The 8,381-nt window shown below is 46.3% G+C and overlaps 1 long non-coding RNA gene across 1 annotated transcript; it reads right to left on the bottom strand.

Moving 5' to 3' along the window:
* Positions 1-453: 453 nt before the first annotated feature.
* LOC112846344 (uncharacterized) lies at positions 454-1,989 on the bottom strand. The gene is made up of 3 exons (XR_003219277.1): positions 1,456-1,989; positions 992-1,089; positions 454-506 (listed from the first exon to the last, which is right to left on the bottom strand). It is a non-coding gene; the product is annotated as an uncharacterized LOC112846344 (long non-coding RNA).
* Between the last annotated feature and the right edge of the window lie 6,392 nt (positions 1,990-8,381).

Genomic DNA, 8,381 nt, shown 5'->3' with positions numbered 1-8,381 from the left:
AAATCACAGCTGTACGCTTTAACTCCACTGTGGAAGAGTTTGTGTTCTTTTAAACCTCCAGCCTGGGTAAATGACTTTCCACACAAATCACAGCTGTACGCTTTAACTCCACTGTGGATGAGTTGGTGTTTTTTTAAACTTCCAGCCTCGGTAAAAGACTTTCCACACAAATCACAGCTGTACGCTTTAACTCCACTGTGGATGAGTTGGTGTTTTTTTAAGTTCCCAGCCTGGGTAAAAGACTTTCCACACAAATCACAGCTGTACGCTTTAACTCCACTGTGGACAAGTTGGTGTCTTTTTAAACCTCCAGCCTCGGTAAAGGACTTTCCACACAAGTCACAGCTGTAAGGTTTAACTCCACTGTGGACGAGTTGGTGTGTTTTTAAATGTCCAGTCCGGGTAAAATCCTTCCCACACTCATCACAGCTGTAGGTTTTCTCTCCCTTTCTTCTGTGAGGTTTGTCGGCCTCCTGAGAGCACTGACTTCTCGCTCCATGTTGGTCCTGCAGTGACCGAGATACAAACAGAGGCAGTGAGTGAAATGCAGTCGTGGAGCAAACTGAAACTCCCTCCATTAGTGGAATCAAACATGTCAAAAAACACATTGTAGGTGTGTTACCACCACCTTGTGGTGATAGTGTCACATTACAATGATATGCTACAATGGGTAAATGGTAAATGGCCTGTATTTGTCTAGCGCTTTTTTAGGTGTAATGACAATGACATTATTGAAGAAATATTGATCATTAGAGAAACTCTTTTACTTCAGAAAAAATTCAACTGATGATATTGTTGTTTCAATGTGTGCTTATAAAATATGATCTTTGTATATTCTTGTAACTTCTGTGGTTTTTGGTTGTGAATGTAGATTCTGTATATATGGATGAGCGCAGGATGGAAAAGATAAAGCTGCTGTTAACATGTTTTTAAAAACCAACCAGCTGTGCACACAGTTTCAATAACGGTGTAACTGTGATATTTTTCTCACCTTGTGTGTTGAAGTCATTGTTTCCAATGTAGTGGCTGAGCTGAGTCCAAATGGCTGAAATTGTTCCTCTGCTGCTCTACCAGACTCCTGTTACTCAGCTGGGACACACACACAAAAAATATATATACACACACACATACATATATATACACACATATATGTGTGTATATATGTGTGTATATGTATATATACATATACATATACACACACACACACACACACACATACATACATACATACATACATACATACATATATATATAAGCACCCCCCAAAATGGGCTAAAATCTTCCCTGTGGCACACTGATTTCTGAGGAAATTTCAAATGGCACTCGTCATCTGAAAGGTTGCCTACCCTGCTCTACAGTCTGTCTAACTCCAGTGTATACCAAGTAATCTATTATTCTCAACAGAGCTAAACTCAACATAAACTGAACCCACATTAAAGTTAGCTCGGTGCTTACCTTTAGATGAGCCCACAAACCGAGAGAAACTCCGTGATGAAGCTGGAAGTCTTTCCAAACAGGAAACAGATCAGGGAGCAGAGACCCACGTGGTTCACGCTGATCTCAGCTACAATCCAGGACACAAGGGTGTGCAGATCGATGCAGATATCGATCCAAACGTTGGTAGTGGTATATGTTCCTGTAAGTTCACTACTTTACTCCCGTTTCATGAAAAAGCAGCTCTCTCTGCTCGACTCCTCTCCTACACACACACTTTCTCCGCCCCCTTTTCCTGGCTCTGTGGTGATTTGGTACTGTGCGCTCACGTGACTCAGCTGCACAACGTAACCACGTGGGGTGTAATTTCAAAATTAGTGCCTATCTCCTTTTCCTAAACTCTTTTCCTTGGCCTCGATGAAAACGTGGGAAGGAGATTTGCTACGGACTCAGGGAAAGAGAGGATCGGTGCTGAGAATTGGAACAGCCTTAGGCTGTATCCCAATTCAGGTTCTGCAGCCTTAACGGTCCACAAGGGCCGCGTACACAAAGACCGCTAAGGCCGGAAGTGCGAAGCTTGTGAAATGGGACGGTCTAGCCTCCGTCGCGCTGCCCAGGTTGCCTAGCAACCATGATACTAACCGCTGGAAACGTTTCATACAGCTTTGTTTGACAGAAATGAAGGAGAACATATTTTGTTCATTTGTTTGTGTGTTTCTACACGAGCTTTGTGTGATTTAATAAGTATCTGAGTCTGAGACCACAGGACTGTAAAACATGATTGTTGGGCTTCATATCTGGGGTTGTTGGGCTTCGACTCTCATATATATATATATGTATGTATATATATATAAGATAAGATGAGATAAGATAACCTTTATTTGTCCCACACATGGGAAATTTGTTTTGTGACAGCAGGAAGTGCACAGTGCAAAAGTTATGGAGCAGAAATTAGAATACAATAAGAATAAATAGAGTACACAACTGTACAGAATAGAATAAAATAAAATACTGTATACAGTACAATAAAATAGAATAAAATATACAATAAGATAAAAATAGAATACAATTGCCATATACAACTGAGTAAAAATACAGCGATGCCTGAAAAGATTATTGCACATTAGTGTTATTGCACATGTGTGGATGTGTGTGTTTGATCAGTTAAAGTCTTTGTTGTGGAGTCTGACAGTAGTCGGGAGGAAAGACCTGCGAAATCTCTACGTCCCACACCGTGGGTGCCGCAGTCTCCCACTGAAGGAGCTGCTCAGTGCTGTCACAGTCTCCTGCATGGGGTGGAAGATGTTGTCCAACAGGGATGACAGCTTAGCCGCCATTCTCCTGTCACTCACCACCTCCACTGGGTCCAGAGGGCATCCTAGAACAGAGCTGGCCCTTCGGATCAGCCTGTTCAGTCTCTTCCTGTCCCCAGCAGAGATGCTGCCGCCCCAGCAGACCACACCATAAAAGATGGCTGAGGCCACCACAGAGTCATAGAAGGTCTTCAGGAGTGTGCCCTCCACTCTAAACAACCTGAGTCTCCGTAGCAGGTACAGCCTGCTCTGCCCTTTCCTGTAGAGCACGTCTGAGTTATGAGTCCAGTCCAGTTTGTTGTTCAGATGAACACCAAGGTACCTGTAGCCTGTAGCTATACATATATATATATATATATATATATATATATATATATATATATATATATATATACATACATATATATATATATATATATATACATACATATATATATATATATACATACATACATATATATATATATCCCGGCCATCAACACCTACGCCCTGCCCGTGATCAGGTACCCTGCTGGGGTAATAGGCTGGCCAAAGGAGGAGATAGAATAGAATAGAATAGAATTCAACTTTATTGTCATTGCACATGTCACAGGTACAGGGCAACGAAATGCAGTTTGCATCCATCCAGAATGTGCTTTAGTCGTGATATAGATATATTACAATATAAATTAGCAATAATAGAGATGTGTAAGTATATTACAGAAATGGGTCTATTATGGTATGTTATAATGTACACAGTGTGAAGTATGTTATGAATATTCTATAACTATAAGTATGTACAGGCTGTAGTGAGTACAAGCTATGTACAGGATATAAATATGAAATAAAAACTATATAGAAATCTGAGATATACAGTTATACAGAATGTGAACTATGTAAGTTATAAACAGTTGTGGGATTAAAAATTATTGTATGTACAGAATGATTATCTACACAGAACTATACAGTAGTGGTAAAGTGCTAGTGGTTGTGGGTGTGTGTATGTTCAGTCCATGAGTTTAACGTGGGTCAGATGTCAGGAGGCAGAGTTCAGGAGTCTGACAGCTGTGGGGAAGAAGCTGTTCCGGTACCTGGTGGTCTTAGTCCGGAGGCTCCTGTAGCGCCTCCCAGAGGGCAGGAGGGTGAAGAGTCTATGTGATGGGTGACTGGGGTCTCTGATGATTTTCCCAGCCCTTTTCAGACACCGCTTCCTGTAGATGTCCTTTATGGCAGGAAGTGGTGCTCCGGCGATGCGCTGGGCAGTTTTCACGACCCTCTGCAACGCCTTCCGGTCCGAGGCAGAGCAGTTCCCGTACCAGACTGTTATACAGTTGGTCAGGATGCTCTCGATGGTGCAGCGATAGAAGTTCACCAGGATGTCTGAGGACAGGTGGTTCTTCCTCAGAGTCCTCAAGAAGAAGAGGTGCTGGTGAGCCTTCTTGACCAGCTTGGAGCAGTTGGTCGTCCAGATGAGATCCTCGGAGATGTGGACTCCCAGGAACTTGAAGCTGCTCACACGCTCTACAGCCATCCCCTTAATGTGGATGGGTGGATGTGGGTCAGCATTCCTCCTGTAGTCCACAATGAGCTCCTTAGTCTTCTCGGTGTTAAGCAGCAGGTTGTTTGTGTCGCACCACTCAGCCAGACGATCCACCTCCTCCCTGTAGGCGGCCTCATCGTTGTCACTGATGAGGCCAATCACCGTGGTGTCATCTGCAAACTTAATGATAGTGTTGGAACCATCAGCAGGTCTGCAGTCGTGGGTGAAGAGGGAGTAGAGGAAAGGGCTCATCACACAGCCTTGTGGTACACCGGTGTTCATTGTGATTGTTGATGAGCAGCGGTTATCCAGTCGGACATGTTGGGGGCGGTTGGTCAGGAAGTCCAGTAACCATTTGCAGATGAGGGAACTGATGCCCAGGTCTGTCAGTTTCCTGATGAGTTGTGAGGGGTGGATTGTGTTGAATGCTGAACTGAAGTCTATAAACAGCATTCTGGCGTAGGTGTTGTTGTTGTCCAGGTGTGAGAGGACAGAGTGCAGTGCGATGGAGACTGCATCCTCTGTGCTCCTGTTCTGGCGGTATACAAATTGGTGGGGGTCCAGGGTGGGGGGGAGACAGGATTTGAAGTGTGCTAAGACCAGCTGCTCTAAGCACTTAGTGATGATGGGGGTGAGGGCTACTTGGCGGTAGTCATTGAGGCTAGATGGGTTGGAGTTTTTGGGTATCGGGACGATGGAGGTGGATTTGAAGCAGGCCGGTACCACAGCGTGGGCCAAGGACAGGTTGAATATGTCTGTGAGCACTCCTGCAAGCTCCCCAGAAAACGCTCTGAGAACACGCCCGGGGATACCATCGGGACCTGCAGCCTTGTGGACATTGATCCTGCTCAGCACCGCTCCTACATCGGTGGGGGAGAGAGTCAGAGGTTGGTGGTCTGGCGTCATGTCTGTTATGGTTGTGGTTGTGGGGTTCCCTCGCTCAAAACGAGCATAAAAGTTGTTGAGCTCGTTGAGGAAGGAGGCATCAGAGGATGTGGGGGAGGGTTTGGTGGTCCCGTGGTCTGTGATGGTCTGGAGTCCTTGCCACATGCGTCGGGGGTTGGAGTTGAAGAAGTGTTCTTCTACCTTCTTTTTGTAATGGTGTTTGGCTTTTTTGATGCCCTTCTTTAGATTAGCCCTGGCTGTACTGTAGGCGTGTGCATCTCCTGACCTAAAGGCGGTGTTGTGGGCCTTCAGGAGGAGACGAACATCCCGGTTCATCCAAGGCTTCTGGTTGGGGTACATGGTGATCCGTTTCTGGGTGGTGACACTGTCTGTGGTTTCGGAGATGTAATCCAGTACAGATGAGGCGTACTGGTCCAGGTCTGTGTGGGTGAACATATTCCAGTCTGTGTTTTTAAATCTGTCCTGGAGCACTGCGTCTGTCCCCTCTGGCCACACTTTAATTGTCCTCACAGCAGGTTTCACACGTTAGATGAGTGGTGAATACCTAGGTGTGAGGAACAGAGAGAGATGGTCCGATTGTCCAATGTGGGGGAGGGGTGTTGCTTTGTAGGTTCCAGCCAAGTTGGAATAAACATGGTCTAAAGTCTTGTCTCCTCTGGTGTGGCAGGAGACATGTTGGTGGAATCTGGGGAGGACTGTCTTTAAGTTGGTGTGGTTGAAGTCGCCAGCAACAATAAAAGCAGCCTCAGGGTGTTTATTCTGGTGTTTGTTAATGGCTGCAGAAAGTTCTTTCATGGCCAACCTAGCATTAGCGTCGGGGGCGATATATACTGCAGTGAGTATGATCGAAGTGAGCTCTCTGGGGAGATAGTAAGGTCTGCATTTGACCATTAAAAACTCCGCATTAGGTGAGCAGTGACTCTCAGTAGTAGTGGAGTTCATGCACCAAGCATTGTTAATATAAATGCACAAACCTCCACCTCTGGTCTTGCCGGAGTCATCTGCTAGCCTGTCGGCTCGGTGTGTGTGGCGTCCTGCTAATTCGATAGCATTGTCCGGGCAGCTGTTGTTCAACCATGTTTCGGTGAAAAACATGACATTTGAGTCCATAATCCGTCTGTTGTTAGTGATGGAGAGCCGTATCTCATCCATTTTGTTTGCCAGAGAACGGACATTGGCGAGGAAAATACTGGGTAAAGGCAGCCGATGTGGTGTTAGCTTTAGCTTAGCCCGTAGCCCTCCGCGCCTACCTCGCCTTTGTTTACGTTCTCGGCGCCGTCTGCATGCACTTCCGCCCGGCAGCCTCCGGTGTTCTGGAGATCTCTGGGATGAGTCGGAGATCGGCGATAAAACTGTTGGAGTTATGAGTCCAGATGTCCAGAATCGTCTGCTGTAGGTCAGCAACGCACAGCAATTCTGGATGAATAATCCGGTTAAAAGTAGATAAAAAAAACCCGCTAAATAGCAGATTTTGGAGAGACACTGAGCCTCGCGTTGTTCACGCGCCGCCATCTTGGTCAAGATTTTGAAGCCACTGACATAAACACAAGAAAGCTCCTGACCATGCACGGAGGGTTTCACCCCAAGTCCAGCACCCTGAGGTTGTACGCTAAGCGGAAGGAAGGGGGCCGGGGACTGGTGAGTGTCAGCACCACAGTCCAGGATGAGACAAGAAACATCCACCAATACATCACGAAGATGGCCCCAACTGACAGCATGCTCAGTGAATACCTCAGGCAGCAGAAACCCAAGAAAGAGGAGGAAGGCGAGGAACCATCATGGAAGGACAGGCCCCTGCATGGTATATACCACCGGCAGATAGAGAAGGTGGCTGATATCCAGAAATCCTACCAGTGGCTGGACAAAGCTGGACTGAAAGACAGCACAGAGGCACTAATCATGGCAGCACAAGAACAAGCTCTGAGTACAAGATCCATAAGGCTGGGGTCTATCACACCAGGCAAGACCCCAGGTGCAGGCTGTGTAAAGATGCCCCAGAGACAATCCAGCACATAACAGCAGGGTGCAAGATGCTAGCAGGCAAGGCATACATGGAACGCCATAACCAAGTGGCCGGCATAGTGTACAGGAACATCTGTGCCGAGTATAACCTGGAAGTCCCGAGGTCAAAATGGGAGATGCCCCCAAGGGTGATGGAGAATGACCGAGCTAAGATCCTGTGGGACTTCCAGATGCAGACGAACAAAATGGTGGTGGCTAACCAACCAGACATAGTGGTGGTAGACAAACAGAAGAAGACGGCCGTAGTGATCGATGTAGCGGTTCCAAATGACAGCAATATCAGGAAGAAGGAACATGAGAAGCTGGAGAAATACCAAGGGCTCAGAGAAGAGCTCGAGAGGATGTGGAGGGTGAAGGTAACGGTGGTCCCCGTGGTAATCGGAGCACTAGGTGCGGTGACTTCCAAGCTAGGCGAGTGGCTCCAGCAGATCCCGGGAACAACATCGGAGATCTCTGTCCAGAAGAGCGCAGTCCTGGGAACAGCTAAGATACTGCGCAGGACCCTCAAGCTCCCAGGCCTCTGGTAGAGGACCCGAGCTTGAAGGATAAACCGCCCGCAGGGGCGAGATGGGTGTTTGTTTTTTTTTATATATAGCTCAACTGTGATATATGCAGTCAGCAGTCAGGTGCAAGAAGAAAGGAGACGAACTGGCAGGACCAGCTGACTTTTTGGTGTTGAGGCTCTTCAAATCCTTCCATACCCCTTTCACTGTAAAGGGTGCAAAGAAAATAGTATGAGTAACCAGGGAACTACTAGCAGAGTTGTATGCAAGAGGTTTACTATTGGATACTGTGCTAAACAAAGAACAAGAAGCAATGAAGTGTTTGTTGAAACAATTGAGCATTTCAGTTTTGTTTGGCACAAGAGTGGAGTCAATACTTAAGAAAGGAGGTGGCTCTGAGGAATGAGAGCTGGCAGAAAGAGACTATAGTTTGCCAAAACCTCCTCAGGTCATTTACACTGTCAGTGTTTAAAGTAAAAAAAAAAAAGTAATCACATTTCGCCTTCCTGATGGAGGCAGTAAACCGATTACACTGCTGACGAAAACGTAGGCATTAGCATCAGATCTGTACTTTCTCACGGCTGCTCCCACCTGGTTTCTCTAATGTAGGAGACCAGCCAGTTCAGAACTGAACTGAGGGATGTCCTGACATTTCACACTGATGTGGCAAAAATGTTTGTCCAC

This window comes from Oreochromis niloticus, linkage group LG3 (genome assembly GCF_001858045.2).
Source record: "Oreochromis niloticus isolate F11D_XX linkage group LG3, O_niloticus_UMD_NMBU, whole genome shotgun sequence".
In the NCBI taxonomy this organism is placed as follows: domain Eukaryota; kingdom Metazoa; phylum Chordata; class Actinopteri; order Cichliformes; family Cichlidae; genus Oreochromis; species Oreochromis niloticus.
Note: the sequence above shows the minus strand (reverse complement) of the source record. Positions and strands in the feature narration are given on the sequence as shown.